The sequence below is a fragment of the Cygnus olor genome, chromosome 3, assembly GCF_009769625.2.
Source record: "Cygnus olor isolate bCygOlo1 chromosome 3, bCygOlo1.pri.v2, whole genome shotgun sequence".
In the NCBI taxonomy this organism is placed as follows: Eukaryota; Metazoa; Chordata; class Aves; order Anseriformes; family Anatidae; genus Cygnus; species Cygnus olor.
Genome location: NC_049171.1, coordinates 114,878,910 through 114,904,330, shown reverse-complemented (window position 1 = coordinate 114,904,330; position 25,421 = coordinate 114,878,910). Strand labels below are relative to the sequence as shown.

Here is a 25,421-nt window from a genome sequence, read left to right as displayed (position 1 = left end):
TGTTAAAGCTGGGTGCAGAAGACAGTGCAGGCAAGGAGCAGGATGCCCATAAACAGTTATAAATAAAAACCCATCTCTCAAAGGAGAGGCATGGGTTCAATTCACTAAACAATAGCCATCAAAATAAATCAAGCAGGACTGCCAGAAACTCCTAGTTCATCCTACAAGGTAAAACTGTTTCTGGCAGAGCTATGTTGTGGAGATTAATCAGGAGAGTTCACCCTCAGAGCCAGCTGCTCAGCTCTCCTCTGCACAAGTACCGCAGAGACACTCCTCACTTGGTAACTTGGCTTATGTCCATTGGGGTAACTGTAAGCAAATGGAAGGGAAAGTAAGTGTGAAGGGAACAAGCTAACCTGGCCAGCAGAAGGGGCAATCAGTTCAGATCACGATGTAGAAGCTAGGTTTGCTATCAAGTAGCCTCTGAAAAGGGCCCCTCTCAGTGCTTTTTTCTCCTGACAGCCATTTTCAGCTCCCTCAACAAATCCTTATCAGCCTCATCCTTGAGCTTTTTCATCCCAGCCAGAATAAGCTGCAAAGTCTTACACAGTCTTCATGCGTTGCCCCCCTCAAAAAGGGGGGAACTTGTGCTTCCACTGTACGTAGCACAATGGAGGAATAGAAATACTTGTGCTCCTTTCACCTGTGTTACTGTTCTACACAGCAGGCAGCCACTCCATCCCTGCACAAGTATTTGTGTGCATGTGGCCCGAAGCAGATAGGAGGGCTCCAGCTTGGAGAAGCACTTTCAGTGACTCTCCCAGTCATGCTACATACCACAGCAACACCCCATGCGTACAGCATAGAGGTACCTGGAGACACATGTCCTTTGCCTGTGAGTGCATTGTGCCATCAAGATAACCAGGTCTGGGCAGTAAAGCAGTCCTGGATAGACCTCTACGTGAAGAACAGGGCAGTCAGCATCCATCTGCTCAGTTTTCCTGACATAACTCTGTAGTATGCACATGTATTTTCAAATAATAAATAATGCCAGGCATACACACACAAAAAATGGAAAACAGGCATTTGTGTATGTCCTTACACACATTTGTGTCAAATGGTACACTTCCCAGGAGGAGACCAACCTGTTAGAAGCCATCCAGCCTCCCTGCCCAGATGATTTTCCATACATCCCAGGATGTGGTGAACCCACACGTTCTGTCTGACCTTGGTGTGCTGATTACACCCCACAATTGGGAGCAGAGTCATTAGTACCCCCTTGGACTGCTGATGTGAACTACTTAAATGTTTAAAGACCAACTATAAGCTAAACATTTAAAGGAGCAGCAATTCATGCAACAAAAATCTGAATGATCTGGATGCAAAACATCACGTGGTCTTTACACACTAACAGCAAAGCACACATGTACATCAATATGGCACAGTAAGAACGAGCTGTGCTTGTTTTGCCTTCAGTATTAGTCTGTAGGTGTTATAGCCTTTATGAATTTATAAATTTAAGAAGCCAGCACCCTGTGCGAACAAAAGATGTGCACAGGTAAAGTCATCCATTCATTCATTTTGAAATAGGCGTTCATATATTAAGAAACCAGAGAACTGCATTACTAGAAACAAGTATCCCAGATAAAGCAGAATGCATCAGCACAACCATGGCAAGGGGTTCTTACTGCTCCTCTTAGTCACCTCAGTGTGGGACTGGCTTCCTGCAGCAGCACAGCACCAAAATAATGGGAGAGGTGAGAGAAGTGAGAGAAGGGTCACTGCATGCAACCTGATGTTAGCCACCCAGCTGCACGCAGCTGGAGACAGCTCACTTTGTGCAAACACCATGATCTGCACAGGAAGGGGGTTTTATTCAACTATTATACTCCTGTGATTTACAACTATTTTAAGCACTCAATAACAGAGGGCTTCCCTGGCCAAGACACTGTTTGCCTTATGTCACTTCGCAGCAATGGGGCTAGAGCTGCCTGCTGTCCCTCCTGAGACATCGAGCAGCAGCTTTTCTTCATTCAGAAAGAGCTGCATGGGGCTCTCCCCTCCGCAGCTCCAAACATACCCAAGGGACATTACATAGAACTCCCTGACCCAGGAATTTCTACTCCCACCTCCAATTGTTTTCTTCAGCTGGTTTGGTTAGGGCTTTTTGCAGATGATACAAGGCTGTGTTATTGTTTAGGGCTTTCGAAGTCTGTCTCAACATTAAGAGCGTATGATCTGAGCAACCACAATGCTATCCGCTGATGGTATCAAACAATAAATGGTGTCGCTATTGTATATCAGAGCCTTCCCTGCTGTTCCTGTACTCATTTCCAGGAGGAAAAGGCAGTGATGTTTATTTTTCAGCATGTAAACAAACACATAACTACCTTGTGGCATTTTCAGAGAACAGAGCATAATAAGCATCTAACGCTGACTTGATTGGGTGTTAGATGTCAAAACACCATTAAAGAATTCCAGTGCTCAGAAAACACTTCTGCATGAATAGCCAACTGATTCAGGTAGCCTAAGGCCAGAAGCCAGTGGCTGGGCTCTTTCATCTTTTCTTTTTAATGCTACTGCAGCCTCGCTGAACAAGCAATACTGTGCCAGGAGAAGAACCTAGATGCCAGCTTCTGTCAGAGCAGCTGGGTGCACTGAGATGGAAAGTGAGGGTAGAAGGGGTCTAAGGCAGAGCTAAGCTCTTAGACTCTCAGTAGAAGCCAGCCACTAAACACATGCTTTTGGTTAAAAACAAAACAAAAAAGCAACACTAACCCCAAATCCACACCACACAGATATTCCTGAGTCCCAAGTCACATAGCAAGTTATAGAAAGCTCTTTGCTATGGATGCAGCAGGTCTGTACGTCAAGCAAAATGGGTTCATGACAGCTGGGAAGGTGCTGAGCAAAAACCAAATGCACACACTGAAGAACACAGGCAACATCTCTGGCAGCCTGCCATTATAAAAAGAGTGGAAAAGAGACCAAGTTTAGCAAGAGCCATGTATTTTGCAATAGTTTGAACATGAATATTTATTAGTGCTTTAGCTCTGCTGTCCTCAGATAACCACATCTAACCAAGTACAGAAGTGTCAGAAGGGTTTGATTCAGTATGGCCTTAGACAAACTCACACAATTTGGGACACCACAAGTCAGCACAGATGTAAGTTTCTTGAGCCTGTTTGACTACTAGTCACAGCACGGTTTTAGTCAGTGTTGACTGAACATCCTTTTGGTCCTCAAACTTAGCAGCTGCATCCAACTGCTCCAGTAGTAAGGGAAAGGTTGGAAGCACCCATTATGTTTTGGCCTCCTACATAGGAAGGGAGGTATACCACAGTTTGGCCACAACAGAACAGTAAGTCAGATTCTGCAAAAAGAGAGGGGTAAAACCCACCATCCGTATTTATTCCCCACTCCCCAAGATTTTCCACAAGGAAGTGTTGGCATTTGTTTCAAGGTCTCCCCAAGACAGCTTGTTCTTTAGTCAGGGCAGTCAGCAAGACTAAGTAAGCACCAAGATTTATTCCCCATGAAAGCCAACATTCATCAACCTAAGGCAAGCATGGTGCCAAACACACGCAGGTCCCTATGAAAGTGTTCAGAGATGACTTACTCCTCCAAGCTGTGAGGCCCAACATTTGCCTCTCACGAATTCTGAGTTCCCACAGCTTGCAGCTCATCCTGCAGCACCCAGACCCAACCTCCACGTTGCAGCTTCATGCCTGGGAGGTATTTTTCCCCCAAGTTGTTCATCTCACTTTCCCCTTGTCAGAACGCTGACAACATATGTTCTTGCTTCAGAAGTCACTTGAAAGTCACCCAAGCATCCTCAGCTGGCAGCACGACTATCAGGAAACCTGGACATAGACCAAGAAACAGATGAGAATCAATGACACCCAGTTTACAAGGCTGAGCAATAGGTAGGATGGGGAAGCTCTCTAGTGGAGAGTGGAAAAAAAGGCCTGGAAGGGACAATAAAAATTGTCTCCATATTCGCTGGACTTGAGCTCATTGAGATGAAGGCAGGTATGAGAAGAACAAGCTGAGGGGTTTGGCTGGAGTTGAGAAGCACCTTTCAGGATTGTCACCCTCAAGCAAGGTGATGAGTATGTGTCCAGACTGTCCCCTTGTACACCAGCAAGCAATAGGAGAGTTGTGTGATGCAGCATCAGTGTAAGAAGTTTTTAAGAATACATAAGCAGGTATCACAAGGGGATTCGAGCTGCAGAACTTAAGATCGCCATCAGAGGAAGGAAGGGCTTGAAGGGGAGGGATAGCCAGTTCTAATGGACTAGTCACTGGAAAGCTGAGTGGTGATTTGATGGACAGTGTTAAAGGGTACCAAGTGATAGAGGGAGACCTTGGTAGCTGAGAGAAAAGCACCATTCTCCAGGTGAGGGAGCCTTCTGGAAAGCTGGATCAGCTGTGTGCCAGAAAGGGTATCGAGAAAAAGAAAACTTGCAGGTAGGAGGTCAAACAGATTGAGGCAGAATTGTGATCTCTTGATACAGGCAGCGCAAGTGAGAAATAAATCGAAGCAGAAAACCAATGCAGAAAAATTAAGCAGACAGAGGTCAGCCACACTGAAAGGAGCTGGAAAGAGGACCTCTGCACATCCATGCAACTTAAGACTAGAGGCATTGTACAGCAGTTTTGGCTGAAAGTCAGGCTGTAATCTAGCCTTAGTCACCCTTTACAATTTTCCTTTAAAGTTTAAGGCACTTCTGAAATCTTTAAGATTGGTTTAAGCTAAGGGAAGTACCCGAGGAAGCCTCAGTGCCGAGTAACAAATTCAAAACTCACCAGGTAATGCAGGACACAGTAACAACTGTGCACCAAAATGCATTTGATGGATGAGACCTCACTGGATTATAAGCTTCTTCAGGCCTATCTTGAACTGAAGCTTTGCAACACCTCACCATTGTGCTCCTTTCTTCTCCCATATGGGGATGTGTGTGAAGCCAGCTAATTCCCCTTTTCATCACTCCCCCCCAACCCAAATGCATTTTGACATAAGGTAGAAATGTGTGCAATGTGGCCCCTGTGCAGATCCTCTGTCCCTGAGGTTTCTCTAAGCCACAAGGTAGTTTCACCAGCTTGCCTCCACTGTTGCTGTTGAAGCACTTACAAGCTCTGATCATGTTGTCTAGGCACACAGTAGAAGTCATCACTTGGGGATGACATTAGTGCAGCTTCTGTAATGGCCATAAAACAAAATACATCTGACGAGAAGTCCTCTCACCTCTGACCTCAGGTAATCTTACAGGCTTCCCACATTCAGTTCACGTAGTTTTTCCCATTTATCCCCGTTCCACAAAATACATATTTATGAATTGAAATGTAAGCATATGCTTTTTCTTCCTGCTTCTCATTTTCAATACATTTGCTATTCACAACTACTTTTTGAAGGCAAATTGCAACACAAATATTGTTCCAGTCACAGCAATCTATTCTCTTTTATTAATACAGAACAGGCAGTACAAAAAGTTGAATTCCTCAGCTAGTGTAAACACAATGGAAGTAATAAATATGGTTATGGCTTATGACCTTTGAATGGCTCTCAAATAGCCCAGATTATGAATTGTTTGAGATTGAACCCCAGGAAATTTAATTTACCCTTACTACTGCTACAACTCACTTGCCATAGCTCCAAGGAACATCTCATTTGTAATAACAGATCAGGGAAGAGTTCCAGCAAAAAGAACTAAAGAGGCTTTAAAGAGCTGGAGGAAGGAGGATTTCCTCATCCCCAGTGAAGAACTCCCCTGGTATCCCCCAAAATGAACTTAGCTTGAACAAGACTAAGCCATGATACATTGTCATTATAAGCATTAGAGACACTCAGAAGATTCAAAAAAAAAAAAAAAAAGGCAGCAAGAAACATAAAATAGTGAAAAAAATATAGTGAAATAAGTAGTGTGCTGTTCCCAAAGGGGTAGAGGTGAGGAAGCCCACTCCTACCACCCGTGGGCATAGACCTGACACCCTGCTTACAGGGGAGATGGAGCTCAGGTGCCCTGAAAAAAGAAGATGGAAGAGCCATAGAAAGATGAGGAGTGGACTATAAGAACAGGAGTCTGCTGGGCTAGGGCAACACAGCTCCAACCTGCTGGCTGAAAGAAACAGGAGAAGCCTAGCACATTACAGGGAGCTGTTGCTGAGCTGTAGGACCATTATGGGGGGACAACCAGAAACATTCACATGCACCAAAAGTAACTTCACATTGCCCACTAATTCTGAATGTCTGTGCCAGCAGTTACCATCTGATGGACCAGAACAACATAGCATCCACTAAGGAGAAAAGGAATAAATTAAATACAAACGTTATTTGAAAGAAATAACTTAAAAAAAAAAAAAGACTTTTCATCACAACTTTCATCCCCTCCCTCCTATCAGCCCCCAGTACCTCCATCCTCCTGGTAGCACCTCTCTGAAGCAGCTTGTACCTCTCCCACCGTCCCTCCTGCCCAGCTGAGGGCATCTCATTTACAAAGGAGCACAGCCCTCCCCCTCCCAGCTGCCTCTGGTTGACTTGGCTGTTAATTGCAAACCACTGGGTTCTTCCCTTACCAGCCTCAGAGTTTCATGGTGTCTGTGTCCCTTAAAGCCTAACTGCTTGAACAAATTTTAGATTCTGCTAACTACAAATACCCAAGTTTGATAGTCAAACCTCCTTCTGTGTGCTGAAAGGCACCATTCATTTTTGAAACACTCTTTTGCATTATTTTTTTTAAAACAAATTTGTTGAGGCCAGGCTCTTAACCCTGTGTGGTTTGCTTTCTGTGAGCAGCTGTGGGAGGGAACTTTTCCTGAATACAAAAAATATGCAGCGAAAATGAATTTCAGAGATGCATGTTGCTTTGTTTACAGAAACCAATTTTAAAATGAGCCTTCAGCATTCACAGCGAGACCTGCTGGGGGAATGCTGAAAAGATGTTGAAATATTTTCCTCAATACATATTTGATGAGGTTTGTAGTCAAAAACTTCAAAACTGGAAAACTGGCCGTTTTCTTTTGAGCTCCAGATAAGATTGTAAATAACTTTAAAAAAATAATATTTTTTTTTGATCCTTAAAATCTCTTTTTAACAGACTTTTCAGAATTCCCACTAATAGTTTTCACCCTAAATATATGTATACCTGTGGGCTTTGGCCAGTTGTATTTCCTTGTCTATATTTACATGCTTGGGAGAGGTGGAACCGCTCCCAGGGATGAGTGAGCCCTCGGCAGAAGAGTGGGTATCCTTGCTAGAGCCCTACATTTAAAAATCTGCTCCAAATCTTCAAAAAATCTTCCAGGATGCCAACAAACACCATTTGACCCCATGTGCTAAGGCCCTTGTCACCTGGCAGGGCTGCTTATTTATCTCATGCTCAGCACCTTGGGGCCTATGTACAGAATATGCCTGAGAAACTCCCCAGTACCCGTCCTCAGCATTACCACAGCTGCCGCCAACATTTTCAGCCTGAAACCCAGCTGCACCAAGAAACTGTGGTAAAGATGGTGCTGAGCCCACTCATGTGGAGATCCGTATCTAGAGATTGCTTGTCAGTCTTGCATCAGAGGCAGTGGGGAAAAAAGAGCTTAATAAACATGCAGAGGAAGGAGGAGGAAGGATGCAATCCCGGTATGCCCCATCAGAGCGCAGAGAGGCAAGAAGCACCCTGTTCCTTCCTTTTGTGGTGAGAAATGCCTGATAGCTTACAGAGGCTGATGCTGCAGCAGCTGAGATTTCAGCACTTTTTCATTGGGTTTTCTGCCTGGGATACTGACAACTGTCAGAAACTTGCCTGGAAGCAATAAACTAAGCCAAAAGAAAAATATAACAAAGCACAAGTGAAAGGCACAATTGAAAGTCATATCTGAACAGTTAAGACACCGTGCCAAAGCAGTCAGCAGCCCAGTGGATATTTTAGACTGTTTAATCCTTCAGAGATATGCCAAATATATATCTGCAAGTCCTCAGCAGACAGCTTTGCTTCAGTGAGAAGCTCACGCCAAAGAAAAGCGATGTTGGTGCCTTCCTTCTGCTGCGGCTTCTAGTAAGCAAAAGTTATAATTTAAATTAATAATTGTCATACAGTGGAAATAATTGGAGGCCTAACGACCCTGTTCCACAGCCCAGCAAGTAGTGTTTCCGAAATATAAATCTCAATCACTTTATGAGGAAATTCCCCCGTGTTTGAGGTAGCAGGCAGCAAGCAGACCTGGGGCAATCGCTACCCAGTGCCTTCCCTTTGGTTTCTGGTAACATTTCCTGGCCTGTCTTGCTGGGCGATGCCCCAGAAAGCAATGTGCAGCAGCCTGAGAAACGGGGTGATGCTGAGGTGCTGTGGCACTCGCTGGTGCCGTGTTTCACCCTGCTGCAGAGATCTGCTCCCCTGCTGCAAACCCGCATGAGCCCAGCCCCAGGAGACAACCAGAAGCTGCCCGGCACAGTCTCGGTTGTTTGTCTGCTGCTGAAGCCAACGGAGGGAAAGGGGCCGACTGCCGCCACGCCGTGAACCCAAATCGCTGCTGGGGGAAAGGTCCCGCCTCGAGGCTTTTCCCTCCGCGGGGCAGGAGGCACCGAGAGCATTTTGCACGCTCTATTTTCCTGGCAGCTCAAAGCAAGGCCTGGGGCTCGGATGTCATTCTGAATTGCTTTTTGTTTCCATTCCCTGCAAATATTTAACCACTGCATTTTCCTCCTGCCAGCCAGTTTATAGGAGCGAGATCCTGGTGCAAAGCGCAGGCCAAAAGGACAGAAATATATTTGCATTCCTTCGAAGTTCATCAGCGATGCAGGGCTGAGCCCTCGCTGGGGTTTCTGAGCTGGCTGGGAACCAGGAGGGACTGGGGGGGACCTGCACCCCCCTAGCACACGCAGGTTGCTCGTGTAAACGCACAGCAGTGATAATTCCGCCCCCCCCACCCCTTCCTGGCCACTGCTGCAGATTTTTGTCGCGGTGTTTTCTTCCAATCTCTGCCGCCCTCTGCCGACGCAAAGCCGAGACAGAGAGGAGAGCCCTTGTGATTAGCCAAAGCGTCAGGATTTTTGCTGCAAAAGATAATTCTCATCCTCATTAAAACGTCAGCGCGGTCATCACAGCCTGTGTTCTCCTCCTCTTTGTCCCCAGCATAAACTCTGAAGCCATGAAGCACATCCCTCAGGGCGGCATTTCTTGTTTAATCACGCCACAGTGCTTTAGGAGTTCATTCATCATCACTGCCTTGCATGAAGCAAATACTGGTTTAAACAATTTACTAACAAGTAGGGAAAAAAAGGTGTGTGTGTGTGTGTGTGTAAGAAACGGGTTAAAGGCTCTGGCTTGAAACTGGGCCCCTGCACTTAGGATTTTCCACCTGAATTTCTCCCTGCACCTCAGGAGCCATTCTGGGAAACTTAGCCCTGACCCATCTACGGCCGCTAACAATCCCAAATTCACAAGGGGCATCGGCTTCCCATCAGTAACCCCGTGACGGGACTGCCCCTTGCACAGGCTTGCCTGGGCCCTGTGCAGATGTCATTTTTAAGTAAGTTAAGAGAAAAGCTGGCTTTTTGAGAGAGAGAGAGAGAGAAACACCGTGACAAGCGAACACGGATGGAGTCACACAGCTACTTGTGTATATCAAGCATCAGCACTTCCCGAGCACTGCTGTTCCCATTGCCTGCTGCAAAGCAGAGGCTTAAACCATGTGTAGACTGCTTCACTTCTGCTGCGTGTGCAGAACCCAAGCAGGAGACAAAACCCCTCAGGCAGGCTCCTGTCTGCAGGGGCAGACCAGGAGTCTGGTGCCCAGCAGGAAAAGCTCCCCCAGACACCTGCTGGAGAGCCACAAAATGCCAGCGAGGCTGCTCCCGCACGGATCCGCTCAGTCGTGGGAGGGAGGCAACGCAGCCCTGCGGAGAACGCACCAACACAGAAATCCAGCCCCTCGCTTCTCTCCTGCATCTCTAGGAACAATCGCTTTGTTCCTCGACGCCTCAATTTTCCCCTCTGCAAAGCGAGAGCATCATTTCCATCGTAAAGCAGCTTGAGAGCTGTTGGTAACGAGATTTATGATTATTGAGGAGTTATTTAGTACGGCTTTTAGATCCTGCATCATTGATTTTGCTTTACAGACTCAGTGGCTCCTGCTGCTATTACCGGTTAACTCGTGCCGGCCACTTGGTAGCTTCTGGATGCTGTTTCTCAAGCAGGACCCAGCATGCTCGGAGCTGCACAGAGAGGAGCGTCAGCTGTGACCACCAGAGGATTTAGGCAAAATTAGATCTTGAGTATTTCTGATGAGCTCTGTGGAAAGTGGCAGGTGATGACGGCCCCTTGAGAAGGCCATTCCTCATTGTTCCTGCTGCTCGTAGGACCTGCAGCCACTTCAACACCCCTGGCTGAGCTCTGCCACGCTGCACTTCTCTTCTCCTCCATATAACCCCTTGGGAAGTTTGCAAAACAACAGTGCAAAGGGAGATGTCCTGTTCAGGTTACGGTACTTGGTTTTAGGTGAGGAGGTGGGCACACACCTGGTACAGACACCTGCTGGCTCCAGGACTTCATTAGCTTGCGTGACTTGGATAGCAACTAGCAGTTTTCCCCCTCAGCACAATCTATACCATTTAGCTTAGTGGGATTAATAACAAACAGCAACAACAACAAAGCAGCTTTGCCACAAGCAGATTGCCTGAACATCCTTTGTGTGCACGTTTCTGAGCGTGTGAAGGACAAGATCCTGAGTTACCGAAGAGAAAGGTCTCGGGAAGCCCAGATAAAACACAAACCACTCAGCAGCGTTTCTGCTTTGTTCACACAGCTGTCATTCAGCCATACTCACAAAACTAAGTCTCCCTCTAAGTAGCTGAGCTGCCAGTTCATGGTCTGGTGTGAAACAGCACAAGTTCAGGATTGGTGCTGCCCATGCTTCACCTCTCTGGCCATCAGTGCCTGGTCCTCACCAAAATCCCACAGCTTCAGTTGCACGCACCAAGGAACCTTGTTGCTCTCACAGGTGATGCCCTGAGGAAGGCAGAAGATGCTGCCAAAGCCTGAGGTGCAGATTGTGCCCAGCTTTCCATGGGCAGGTGAGGAAGAGCATGTACACAGCCCCATTTCTATAGGTTCTAGGCTCAGCAATGCTTCTGACACATCCTCTGAATGCATCATCCCCAAATGCATCATCCTACCTTACGGTTGCTTTTAACCCCAAACAAAATCCCAAGCAGGAGCTCAGAGCTTGGCTTCCAGCCCCCAGAGCTGGGTTTTCATTCAAGCACATTTCTGTTTTGCTCTGACCCCCATTCACAAAGCGATGCAGGACAGATGGCGTCTGCAGACAGGAGATGTCGCGGCAGGAGACATGAAAACAGCCTCGTGGTACCGGGAGATTTGGCGTGCACTGGAACATCTCAGCAGCAGCACTGAGCCCTTTCCTCTTCAGGACACAAGAAATCATCATTGAGCCGCACTGACAGATTTTGATTTTCATATACTGGGTGAGAATGGTCAATTCTTAATACGGTAATTGAAGTTCCTCTTTAATAAACCAGCATAAAGCATTTTATGGCTCCCGGCTAGCGTCCAGTGTAACTGAAGTTCAGATAAAGGCATCGACAAAGAAACATCTATTGCATCTAATGTTTATTGACCAGATATAAAAGCAGCAGTCTGTGGCAAGAGTTCTCCAGAGAGCTCGCTGCTTCGGCTCCGGTGGAGGATGTCTTTGCGTTTTGGCTGGCACTGCTTTACTGCACGCAACGAGCGCCTTTGCAGCTCCCATCTCCCCATGGGGAGATCTGAGCTCCTCCGTTTTTTCACTATCCAGTTCCATCCATTATTGCGACAGTGGCTGGAAGCTAGGCACGAGGCAGCCTGCCTCGAATCAGGCAGCAAGGCTTGGCTTATCACCACCGAAACACAGCTCCCCGCGTTCACTGTTAGGGTGCCGCGCTAATTACTGTATCCGAGGTGGCTGCGGGAGCGCGTGCTGCTTTAGCGCGAGTGCAGCGCAGAGGGGCTGGGTGGAAGTGTGATGCTGGATCCCGTTGCTTTATTTAACTCCAGATTTCTTAGCCTTCCTACAGCGGCAGCTTTCTGCCTGTGCTTCTCTAATGCTCTCTCCATCACAGCCCCAGGCATCACAACAACTTTGATTTCTTAAAGACAGACAACTGTATTTGTACTGAATTATTTTTACCCGCAAATATCACAGATGTGAAGACGGTACAAGAAACGAGATAGTCTTAACAAAACCAACCCCCATGCTCAGAGCCCTGCCATTGCAAGCTGCTTGTGAATAACCTGGAGTTTTCAGGTCAAACTAAAGGCTCGAAAATAACATCCTAGCATCGTCTGATGGCAAAAGCACAGTGGCCTATTCCTGCTGTAATTTTTGCTGGAGAACAGACTTCCTCAGTTTCTGCTACTTGCTTTCATCTTCCCTTTGCACTGCTTTAATCCTTTGTGCCCTCCTGCCTCATTGCAACCACTGAAACCCATCCGTCCTACTCATTTCTCCTCCTCCCCATTGCTTCCATCCCTCCCCTCCTCCTGAGCTGCACCCCACCCTGGGTTCCCATTCCTTCCCCGGGATGAACACCGTTCTTGGTTTCTCCTCTGCTCGCAGTGGTGTCTCCTCTACATCACTTCCAGTGCCGTATGCTTCTCCCTCTTGCATCTGCCCCTTCCTCCCCACAGTTGCCTTCTTTTTTTGTCCCTCCTTTCACTAAAACAGGCAGCCAGTTGGTATTCCCACCCGGGAGGAAGAGCACTAGGCTCCATTCTTGGATACGGTTTTGAATTCCCATTGCTAACACAGCCAGTCTCCTCCGGTTACCCAAAAGGGAGCTCAGCAGACGAGTTTTCAGCTGCCAGCTAGGAAGCATCCTCAGGAGTATTCTCTATTTCTGTCGATAGCTCCTCCATTGCTGCCACCACACACTGAGATCATATATCCTAGTACTTTTCCAGGGGAAAAGACAAATTAGCTAGAATCTTGCAACTTCCAAGCGGCAATCCTTAATTATCTCAAGCCTCACAAGAAGCAGCACAAGTGCAACAGCAACCTGACGTGGGCTGGCTTTGGTGCCCAGTATCTCAACACAATACCACAACGCACCACACCTGTCCTGAGCAACCACCAGCACTGACAGAACCCAGCTCAGGGACTAAATGGACTCAGTGGACATTTTATAGGGGTGGACTAAGGGAATGACATCTGTATCTATACCAAAGGACAGGAAGGGAGCGGTTGTTGATGAGGATGTACTGGGTAGTATGGGACCTGACCATGACACAAATGGTAAGGAATGAAGGGTGGAGACTGTACTGCCTTTGGCTGGCATAGAGTTAATTATCTTCACAGTATCCCGTACGGTGCTATGTTTTGGGTTTGTGACCAAAACAGTACTGATGACACACCGATGTTTTAGCTGCTGCCGAGCAGTGCTTACACGGTGTTAAGGCCTTCCCTGTTTCTCCTGCTGCCCTGCCAGCAACTAGGCAGGGGGTGCACAAGAAGCTTGGAGGGGACGCAGCCAGGACAGCTGTCCAAAGGGATATTTCATGCTGTGTGACATTGTGCTTGCCCCACTTGGCATCATAACTGGGGGGAAGGAGAATAAACTTAGGGGTGACATTTAGAGCGATGGCATTTACCTTCCCAAGTAGCTGTTACATGCGATGAAGCCCTGCTTTCCTAGAAATGGCTGAACATCTGCCTGCCAATGGGAAGCAGTGAATGAGTTCCTTATTTTGCTTTGCTTGCGTGCACAGCTTTTGCTTTATCTATTAAGCTGACTTTATATCAACCCACGAGTTTTCTCACTTTTACCTTCCTGATTCTGTTCCCCATCCCACTGTGAGTGGGTGACCATGCAGCTGCACGGTGTTTGGCTGCCTACCGGGGTTAACCCACAACACAGTTGCAGTCAGGAACGTCTCAAGGAAACTTGTAGCTTTTAATGCGGTGGGACACATGCAAACGTTTGTCTCATTGGCAGGATTACAATTTGCATTTGTGCTGCTAAAATGCAAATGCAGCTGTGGACCAGCTGAAAACTCCAACTCTTATAATATGCATGACTGAGTGGCCTTGGCCACTTTGCAATTATAACAGGAGTCCACTGGGTTCCCACCTTCAGGTTAGACCAGCAGGATACACCTGGAGGCTGCAACAAGACCAAGCAACCCAGTTCCTCTGGCCTAGAGTTTCAGGGAACACTGCCTGGGTTGACCAAGGGAGGTGAGGGCAGGTGTGGGAGGACAGGCAGCACAAGAGGCCTTGCAGACGTGTCCCTACCAGAGCTGTCAACTCCTCCTCACTCTCCTCCTGCTGCCCGCAGGCAAAGGCCCCTGCTCCCCATCCATCAGCCCTGCCCCAGGCTTGCAGGACACCTGTGGTCCCACAGCTCTTCACCTGAGGCTTTGCAGAGACATGCCCACGGAGCTCTGGTTGCAGCATTCAGCCATTCTCCAGTGCTCGCTTCCGGCTTCGCCATCTGCTTCTAAATATATTCTGTTACTGCAGTATTTTGCAGGGGCCGTTGGTGCATAGAAGTAAGCAGGTTTAACAATCGCCATCATGCTGGATTTCTGAAAAGCCAAATACTATGTGCAGCAATCCCTTCGGTGAGTTAAAGTGCTCTGACCTTTACGACTCCACAAAACGTTGGGAGGCAGGGGAGGGAAAGCGTGGAGAGGAATAAACCCACCCACTGCTGCCGGTGCCGCTGCTACCTCCCCCATGCCCCAGGCGGCTCCTCTCTTCTGCGTGGGTTTGGCCACGCTCTGCAGACGTGCTGGATGCACCAGGCTCTAAGACCAAACCCCATGGAAAGCACCAGGGCTCTGCCCTCAGGGCTCAGAGGGCTGTGGGTAAGTCACAGTACAGGAGGAGAGACATGATCACAGTCTCCTCTACCCGAGGAAGCTCAAAACTCCCTCCATGGTAGGGGTGGCGACTCGCCAAGGTCCACAGTCCCCAGGAAATTGCAGTGCTTGCTTTTCCTGGAAAATATGCACGCTGCTTTTATCAGAGCTGGATCTCTATATTCTTCTGTATTAACTCACTACCCTGTATGTGATATAAAGAAAACTATCACAGACGGAGCTGTGTCTCTGCAAACACCAGCCACATGCCTGAGCCTCACCTTTGGCAAAGGTGGGATCCAAAGGACAACAAAGGTAACAGACACCTCTCCAAACTGTTAGACCAGGCTGTTTGCCTAGCTACACATCTGTAAAAGGTAAAAAGAAAATCCCTTCTAAAGATTGGCTGTAAATGGTCATATACATAAACTACAATTACATATATGCATGTAAGCTTTATATATATATACACATAGTCTACGTTTACACACATACACACGTTAAAGCCTTTGGTAGTGTTGATTGATTCCTACAGGCTGAGCTATTTGAATTCCTTGAGATAAGACTTAGGCACCTAATTGTATTCACTGCACTGGGGACATTATGCTACGACATTTATATGAAAAAACTCTTATTTTTCAATAGTTGAAACTCTTAAGGCCTTAATCAGGTTAGAGGGATTTAGAAGGTAGATAGTGGTCTGCACCATGTTGGAAATAGAATTGCTTTTTTCTAACTCCCTAAAATAATGATTTGAAAAGGAAAGAAAATCCCACCATTTCAGCAGGCTTCTCTTCTCCATGTCTGCATAAGACTTGCTCCAGCAGCCGTGTGCCACCCTTCTGGTTTCCAGGAGCTCCGTGGCATTTCAAGGCAGTATTGCAGAAAACAGATGTATTTTTATGGTAATCTTTTTAACACCTTTGACATTGTTTTATAACTACCTTGGATCCTGTTACGCTTCACAAAGCTGGAGAGAGAGATGAGGGCTGACAAGTCTAAATTTAAGGAGCAGGGCAGACCTGATTCACTTTCTGGCACTGTTGCTGGGTCCCTCCGCGAGCGGGTAAATCACCGGTGTCTGTGCAACGTCTCAGCTTCACACAGGTCGGCCCAGGAGCCCTTCTTGCTTCAGCCACGTGTGCCAGGAGAAGCTTTTGTGGTGAGAAAGTCAGTGGCATCCAGGCACAAGGCAGTATGTCCCCATCACACACATACAGGGTTGAGTCTGAGGCCATGGCTGGTCAGGGCTAATGCAAGATCTGCCCAGCAGTACGTTGCGTGGGCAGGCCACGCCTAAACTCGGTGCTTTGCTGCAGAAATGCCTGTGCCAATGTGTGCCTCAGCAGCAGTGTCTGTGTTTGACAAGTGCTCTGTTTACAAGATCCACATATTAGTCTGTCTTTCTTATGCTACAAGCATTCACCAGGTTTTTTAGAGGGAGGAAATTGATGGCGAGTTGACGATAACATCTGCAAAGTGATTTTGCTGTTAATATTTCTGTGCTGTGACTTCTGCCACGTCCAGTGTCAGCAGTGCTCCTTGGAGAGAGTCTCCTCCAAAGCCATCTGCCTGCGTGGGTGATACCTCAGGTACCTGAGAGGAAATGAGCAGAAAGTCACGGCTGCTCCCTTCCCCCTGCCCAACCACCCGGAGCCAATAAAGGCTAAGCCAGGCTAAGGAAACAAATATCAGGCTGGAATACCAAAGATCTCACTGCCCTGAAACAAAGTAAATATCTCTAGTATTTACCGTACCAAAGTTATATTGGAAAATGTTTCCACGGAGACACTGACTCAACAGAAAGTGTTAGTGGGGTTTTGGCTAGCATGTGGACTTAAGCCCCTGCCGCAGAGCCTGCTGCCATCTCCTAAGGAGAGGAGGGCCAGGGACGTGCAGCCCCCAGCTGCCTGGATAAGAAGCACCAGAGCATTGCTAAGACCAGGGGAAAAGAATAAGGAATATTCAGCCTCCATTTGTCCTCAGTGATATAACTAAGGACCAGGTTATAATTCACATACCTGCTCCATTGACCCCATCGCCCTCCTGCTCAACACGTTTCCAAATCCTTTGCGATAGCCTGGAGCCATGGGGCCTCACTGCCCCAGCACCCAGACTTCCCCACCACACCATGCCAGCAGCTTTGCTGCAGGCATGGGGCAGGGGTTGGTTTGGATTTGCTCTCTCCTGGCTGCCAGGAGGCCGGGTCTGCCCAGCCACAGGGCTGAACGCAGGACCTGGCAAAATCTGAGGCTGAGCAACTCACGCTGCCGGGAACAGGGGAAGGCAAGGATTTACCTCTCGGTCGCTACACCCCAAGTCCTCTGCGACCATGTTTTGCAGGAGCTTCAGGCCCTCTGATGGCTTCAGTCCCCAGCCGTGGAGCTGCAGGCTCTTGCTGCAGCGTCAGATCAGTATTTCCCAACGTGCTCCTGACTCAGCCTCGGGGTGCAGCACGTAGCAGACAGAGGCTGGCGTGCCCTGCTCGGCAAGCTGCTTTCCCTAAGTAACTTTCTTCCCAATGTGCGTGATTCCTGAATCTCAAACAATCAGGTTTCAGGAGGAAGGCAAGAAAAAGAAAGGCCTTAAGGGATTTGCTTTGTTTCTGGGGAAATCAAAGACTGTGAGGAACCAAGATAAATAACCCTCAGCAGAAGTGTGGAGCAGCTGCTCCACACACAGCACCCTTTCCATACCGCTCACCCTCAGCAGACCGCACGGAGGACGTGCAGCCCTGTCCCAGGAGCCTCATGCCTCTCTCACAGAGAAAGCAGCAGCCCACCTTCCCCAGCACCTCATTCCCAGCCCTTCCTTTTGCCCTCTCAATGTACACGGATGGTTTCAGCTGCCAGTCGCTCTTCACTCCCCCAAAATCCTCCTTCCCCAGGTCTCTGCAGGCCCACCACCCCCAGGGAGAAGCTGCTCGCTGTTCCAGCACTGTGTCTGTGGTCTCAGCTTCTAAAGATGCTCAGGGCACTCTGAGCTGCGACCCTGGGGACTTCCACACTGAAAGCTGTTTGGTTTTTTTATCCCACACCTATTTTGTGCTGGGCGATGCTGGCCAGTGGAGCAGGGCTGCAGAAAGCAGTACAGTGAGGGGAGCTCCTCGGGCCAGCCACCAGGGCAGCGTTCCCACCAGCACAGGCAAAGAAAGGAAGAAAAAATATCTATTTTCATTCAGATGCAAAAGCAAAACCTTCCTAGGCTTAGAGTTTCTTGTTTCTCGTTTTGTTCCTCAGACCCACTCCAATGCTTTCAGCCCATCTTTGGGGATGGGTTGAGAAGGATTCCCCTCCTCATTTCCCAACAGGTAAAGTCCAGCTGTAAAAATATCCACATTTACAGCTTCTAACCACATTGCAACTACCAGCTCATCCCAGACAGGCTGGAATCAGGATCCTTCGACATCCTCCCTGTGCTCTGCCTTCCCCTCCTGCTACTCAATGCATCTGGTCAGCAAAGGAGCTCTTTGAGTTTCCCCACTTGGCGAGAGAGCATTCATGTCTCACTTTGCTGCAGAACGGCGTGTAGGTGTTTTCTCATTGCCAGCCACCCCCTCAGCCCTCCTGAGGCGAAGCTCATGTCCCCTGAGCTCGATCTGTGTGCTGAATCCACCGACGCTACCGGCAGTCTGAGCATTTATCGCTAATAACACTATTTCCTGGGGAGCGGAGAGGGAAAGTAACCCAGACGGCCATGGGAACAAGCACAGACCTAAAGCGATGAATCAGAGAAACACAGGCTCATCGAGTACAGCAGGGCTTACGGTAACCATCTCCTTTAAGGCAGAAAACCACTCCTGGGGTCTGTGCTTTGCATTCCTCTCCATTGAGAGAAAGAGGAAAACCTACAAGTACTGACCAGGGGTGGACTCAAACTGCAGGATTTGTCCTAAAAGGGGCAGCTTTCGGTCTTGTTTTGGCCCGCAAAACTTTGTAGCAGAGCTGGCTGCCCAGCAAAGCTGCTGCAGTGCCTGCACGCCTGCATGGGGCAGATGGAGGTGCTGAGGGGACAGCAGCTGCTGCAAAAGCAGAAAGGCTGCACTGCTTGCAATTCATTTGACTTACAAAAACTAACTCACCAAAAGCAGCCAGACTGTGGCTAAAAATGTTTACCTCCCTCACCCTTCTGTAAGCTTAACGTTGATAGCAATATTTCATTTTATTTTTTATTGCTTCCAATCTGAAACTTCACTTTCCAAATTCCAGCCCAGACCAAACTTCCACCGCTGAGTTACAAACCCTGAAATTAGACACTGAGGGATATGTGACTGCAATAGAAACAATGGCACTGCCTCGACTCAAAAGGGACAGGATCACAGCTTATAAATATCTTCAAGGTGACAGTATATGAGAAGACTGGGAATTATGAATATTTTTAACAGATAGCAGGAGAGGGAGCATTCACTTACAGGTAGTACGGAAGGAAAATATCTGTAGCCAGGGGGAATTTCTTGGTACGGAAGGGGTAGAGAAGCTCATTGCTAGAGGTACTTTGGGCCTGTTTCCTGCCACTCAGCTGATGCAAAGGATGCTGGTGGGCAATGGGGCCAGGCCCCTTTGGTTGGCCATGTCATGGCTCAGAGTTATAACACAGGTACAGATTTATAACCTAAGGTACAAAAGGACAGCAGGCCACAACCAGCCAAGTGTTGGCACATACAGCATTACCTTCAGCTTCTAATGAAAGGTCACCAATACAAGCGAGCAGTAAGTTTGGTTTTTCTCCTCCACATGGAATAGCGAAACCCACCTCTAGCTATCTCCACAGCACGAGGAAACTGAAGGTACTGGGCACCAAAGGTGCACGTCTGCTGCTAATTTAATAAATCAATCAAGTTAACAGCATCCCAACTCAGTGGTCTGCCATTGCATTTGCAGGCTGATGAAAGAGCACAAAAAGAGGGGGACTGACTTTTGGGTGAGGGTTATCACGTTCCCTTGATAAGCTCTGCGACACCTCGCTGCTGCTGTTGGACAGTTGGACCCAGGCAAGCCTGCAGCATGCTTGCCTTCAGCACACATGGTGTTGGGCTCACACAGAAACGCGTGACCCACACTTACACGCGCTGCGTAAGCTGTGGAGTGCTGGTGCCTCCAGCCTGGTGTTTCTAAAAGGTGGAAATAAAATATTAGAATAGATCTCATTTTCTTTCAAGGACTTAACAGGTCGCTTGTATTTCTTTGCAGCTTTTCCAGCTTACAGCTGCAACACAACAGCCTTCAGCAGCAGCACAACAGCCTCTGGGCCCGCTCCAAATCTATGACTTTCTTCACAATTTTCCACGGCAATGCTTCACACTGTCAGTTTATGTCTGCATCCCCATCATCCTGAGTACATCTGGGCAGGAGGGAAGGGCTTGGGCAATGCTTCCAGCTGTCCTCGGCTTTGCAAGCAGCTTCAAGACTGCTTCTTTCACTACGGCTTCAATGTTTCTCTCCTGTTTGAGAGTCTCAGCACATGATGCTCTACTTTGGCTAATTAATTTTTAAAGAAGCTTTGTATATTAATGCAAATTCTATTAGTGATGCCTCTTGGCAGCCTGTGTATTAAATGTGATGCCAGTAGCATGACAACACTTGACAGTCTCCACAGTGGTAAATTACATATATTATTATTTCATGCCCCTTTTAATGCTTTTAAGACACATCCTTAAAATAAGTCAGGATTGTTAGCATGCTTCTCCTAAAGCACAAAAATATTCCTTCTTAATTTAGCAAAGCGTATGTTCCTATTAGAGCTATAGATGCCAGATAAAGACTGGCACACACCATGTGTGGTGTGAAATGGCGTAGTTGTGTTGCCTTCAGCAGGATTGCAGAGACCAGTATCAACAGGGACTCTGACTCGCTATTCCTTCGCGACTGTAACTTGATATTCCAAGTTGGGTGATCATCACCAGGGGTTAATCACAACATCTAATAGCAAGCCCATCTACACTACAAACTGTTTTCATGATACGAGTTCAAAAATCTCTGCGCGCGTACCATCCACTAAGGAGGGACAAAGGGAGATGCTGTGCAAGTGAGAACCACCGCTTGGGAGAGTTCATCGCACAAAGCTCAGTGCCTACACTGACTGCCTTGGATTCCACCATTTCATGTTAAAGGAGAAAAATCTGCTGAGAAGTTGTATCCCACAGTGAATAAATTATGCTGACCGCTCGTCATCCAGCAGACCTTGGACACAGGAAGGGCACTGGGCAAGATCCACGCATAGATGATCAGAAGCAGGAGGTGTTACAGACGGACAGGAAAACTAAACAGGGTCAGAGCACAAATGAATTGAACATCTCAGGGCCACATTCATGGGATCAGCAGGGCTGAAAGCCTGGGATGGGGCGAGCAGCAAGAGGAGAGAGGAAAAAACAGAAAAAGGAGCAGCTTTGGAACAGATGTGGACACAGCTGGCCCCACAGGGATCAGATGTGAAAGACCCTTTAAGCAGTGGGAATATGTTAAATCCCAGAGGAGAAACAGAGGCTGAAGATCATTGTGTAGCAAAAAAAAACAACACCAAAAACACGTTGGCAAATGCCCTCTGCCTTTCCATGTCTGGTCCAGGTATTCAACATCTTACTGCTCTGCTAGTCCATAAAAGTAAAACTAATCAAAAGATCTCAGCCCCACGTGGGTGTTAAATGTGATGCCACACAATAAAATTTATTATTATTTTTTTTTCACATGAGGAAAGGCACGCACAGAGGAGATGGGAACACTAACAATTAAGCTCTCACAAGTTGGGACATGCCAGAAGCGAGGCCATGCAGGTAACCTTAACTCAGCCCTCCTGGCATCGTACCGACCTTGAGCTGCACGGTCGCACCCTGGTCTTTGTCCTGACTCCCCGCCGCACTTTGCTGTGAAATACTGGCTGTTTTGCTCCAGCAAACGTTGTCTGCCGTCTCCTGCCTTTCACTTGGTAACCTTAGCATCCTTCAAATGAAAGGGGCAGATCCACTGATAAGGTCAAGCTGCTCTCTGTCCCTGAGGTCTCTGTGGTTGCTCAGATGACTTTACCTAGGTAAGACAGGTATTGTAACGGAAGGCAAGCAGGGCCAGCTGACAAAACATGGCCAGAAGATGTTAAGTGCCCTTGCGAAAATGATTTGTGACCGGATAACATTTTGCCTGTGTCAGGATCCAGCAAGATAAAATAGGTCAGCTTAGCTTTACGGCAGGCTCCTGCTACAGATGGACCTTCTGGAGATGTTGCTGCCTGCAGACATCTTTGGTTGTGCGCATGATGTTTTTGCTTCCCCCTGCAGTTCGTCAGCTGTGACGAATAACGCTTGCAAACACCACAACACCAGCCAGCGCGCTCTGTGACCGCAGAGGCAGCTGGCTCTGCAGTGGGCAAGCTGCTAAAAAAAAAACCACACACACAAAAAAAAAACAACAAAAAAAACCCACTTCTGTCCATGTTCACTTGCATCTTCTTCATCCCCTTCTTCACTGAAAAATAGATAAAACACGTCCTTAGCCACGTCAAAAAGGAAGGGAGAGGGAAAAAAAAAATAGAAGCATTGGCATAGCTGGGCCCAGGGCCATGGTATGCTACTCTACGAGTCCTCCCTCTTGCCCTCTGAATAACCACTTCTGTTCATGGCTCGCAGACATAGCGATCAAAATAGCAGAGGAAAATTATCCATACTTTTCCCAGCTGTAACTATGACATCTCCAATGCCAGCACCTGCCCTTCACTCACCCTACTCGGTCTGAGGCAGACGTTTCTTTTCCACTCACTGAGATTTGATTGGTGGCGAGAGACACTTTGGTGCAACATGCTATTCTGAAGCACATGGCACATATGAGATATCAATGGCAATCATCCCACCCGTAATGTCAGCCCTAAAGAGAGATTTAATCCTACGATATTTGAAGACTTCGCAAGAACAAGTTTCCTTTTTTTAATTCGACTGTGGGATTTCCTGTAACTGAAATAATCTTCAAATTATTCTTTCCAGTTGGAAGGAAAATTTTGCTTTACAAAACATACAGTGATACCTCAGAGCACTTCTTAATCTACCTCCTAGGAACAAAAGGTCACCACGAGAAAAATGCAGGAAGCGGAGAACTTGCACACTGCAAAGACCAAATGTAGGTCAAGCCTAACCTGCTTTGAATATTTTTTTCTCTGCACTGAAGAACCAGAGGTCAGCTCCTCCACAGGCCTGGCTGTGCTGGGAGGGAGCGTGGCTCTCCTCCACCTCTAGGCTCCTTTCTAGGCTGCAGTTCAAAGCAGCCCCAAGTCTTGCAGCCAGCAGCAGAGCACAAGAATTAAAGAGATCTCAGCCCAAACACTTTGATTTTTCCTGAAGGATGGGGATGCAAAAGGCAGGTTTATCTCAGATGGAGCATTCATACAGTAACTGAAGCTAACTCAGACATGCTCACACAGCTGCAACCAGACCTGCAGCTGCAGGACATGTGCTGCAAGGTGCTGGGGGTGTTGGCTCCCCATGTGTCCCAGCAGAATCAGCTCCACCATCAGGCCAGTGAACTTGCCTCTGCAGACTGCGCTCTGTTCCTGCAGTGAACCAAGCTTTTCAACACCGCAGCAATGGACTTTAGGGACTCACTGAAGGCAACCTCCATATCTCCATGAAGAGAGATTAAGGCATCAGCAGCTGCAGTCAGGAGCGCTTGCCAACAACTCATTCACAAAGAGCAAGAAGTAGGGAAAAAGCATCCATCAACATTGGTGTAAGTGCCGGCTTGCTAAAAAGCAGGTGAGCCTTGAAACCTTGGAAGTAGTGTACGGGAAAGTCTTTGAAAGGCCTGATCCAGTCCTGAGTCTCTGGAAGTGCCTGGCACAAAGGGAACTCAGCAAACAGCAATTTCAGCAGTGCAGGGGGAAGCAATTCGTTCCGTAGCAGAAAGTGAAGGCTCCTGTGAAACACCAGCGTGGAAAAGAAAGAACATAAGTCTTCAATAAACCCAGCTTTATATCCCAGAGTTACAGGAAACCCCTTGGAAATGAAAGCGAATGAAAATGCAACTATCCTGGGTGCTGACTGGTGACTCTAGGGCAGGAGGGCTTTTTTTTTTTTTTCTCTCTGAAAGAAAGAGGATTTTGTCCAGCAGGGACAGACAGACCCAACAACCAAACCAAAACCAGCTCTGTAAGGCAAAGGTCCCTTCTCCCCAGTAGCCAATGACAGGACGTGTGGTGGCAGCACAAAGCTGTGTCAGGGGAGGGTCAGACGGGGCATTAGGAACAATTTCTTTGCCGTGAGGGTGGCCAGACACTGGGACAGGCTTCCTAGAGAGGGGGCTGATGCCCTGTGCCTGCCGGCATTAAGAGGCACCTGGACAATGCCCTCAATGTGCTAACTTTTGGTTAGCCCTGAAGAGGTCAGGCAACTGGACTCAATCTTTAAAGGCCCCTTCCAGCTGAGCTATTCTAAAATGCTGAAATCCAGGAAAATCCATTGCCATCAGCCCCTTCCTCAGGTTGTTTGAACTTAATCCATCAAGGAAAATGAGGCAAGTTTCCTCATTCTGCCAGTGCCCAGCCTCTTTGCTGAATCCCCGCTGAGCCTTCCTGAATGTCTGTCAGTAGATGACAAAACGTTTCTTGAAGTGCAGCTTACAGATTGCTGCACAAAAATAGTTTATTTGCTTACAGTGCTGGGGATGCAGCATTACAGATACTTTCAAGTCACTTGATGTATAGTACGACTACATGAGCTACTGGAGCAGAAAGCCTAAAAAGGGGGTGGGAACAAAAAATTCAGGCTGCCTTTAATGCTATAAGCTTTGGTGGTTTTTTTTTGTTGTTTTTTTTTTTGTTCCCTAATGTGACACAATAAGCTGCTTAGGAGTGCAGGGTAACATGTGGCTCCTGCATGGATCCCTATATTGATAAAACAAAATTAAAACCACATTTGTGATGCTCAAATGTTTCTTTGCATTTATAGAGTAACTTTCAACATTAAGCCCAAAGATTTTTCATGACTATCTTAGTCACAAAATGGCTTTTGAGGAAGATTCTGGATACTCTGTGAAACCCCAGAAGATCACGAATTAGGGCTGCCTACATCACAAAATTATGCTCATCAACTGAGTCAGCACTGGAACAAGATTAGCATTAACAAGACTTGATAGACAATAACAAGACAAATTTAAGGTACTGCAAAAAGTTTATTACGGTGCAGATGCACCGTGCAATGGTTGGCACTGGAAAAATTACTACAGAGTGCGTTTAAAAGCTAATTTTCAAAAATGTTTTGCATCAACTTTGAACGCTTGAATGAAAAATGGGTGTTGCAGAAGTGACAGGGTTTTGAGCCAAATTTTCCTTTTAGCTAGATGTGCTGTTAACTGCAGCTCTTAATGAGATCTGGTCTTAGAGCTGAAAATCAGAGCAGTAACATGCTTTTTTTTTTTTTTTGAACTGAGATAGTGTTGATTCAGAGCTTGGTGGAGGAGTAGAGTTATATAAAAAGAGTCCTAAAAAAATAAATATATTTTTTACACCTGTATCTTGGTAGCTGTCAGCCTTTCATAAGTTAAAAGAGGTCAAATTCTCCATGACCTCCTTCCCTGAAGTGACCCATTGCCATTTGGGATACCTTGGCTTTTGCCTGCCTCCAAGAGCCCCCTCAGAGAGCTGGCTCTTTTTGGAGGA

At 47.3% G+C, this 25,421-nt stretch overlaps 1 long non-coding RNA gene across 2 annotated transcripts in view; it reads right to left on the bottom strand.

The window, feature by feature from the left end:
* Positions 1-25,421, bottom strand: part of LOC121068640 — a 150,385-nt gene that overhangs the window by 20,127 nt on the left and 104,837 nt on the right. The window contains exons 1-2 of one of the 2 annotated variants that reach the window (XR_005819003.1): positions 21,595-22,123; positions 15,566-16,385 (exon numbers count right to left, since the gene is read on the bottom strand). The exons of the other annotated variant lie outside the window; for it this stretch is intronic. This is a non-coding gene — a long non-coding RNA (uncharacterized LOC121068640). Of the gene's footprint in view, positions 1-15,565; positions 16,386-21,594; positions 22,124-25,421 lie in introns of those variants that run through there. 2 annotated transcript variants of the gene reach the window in all.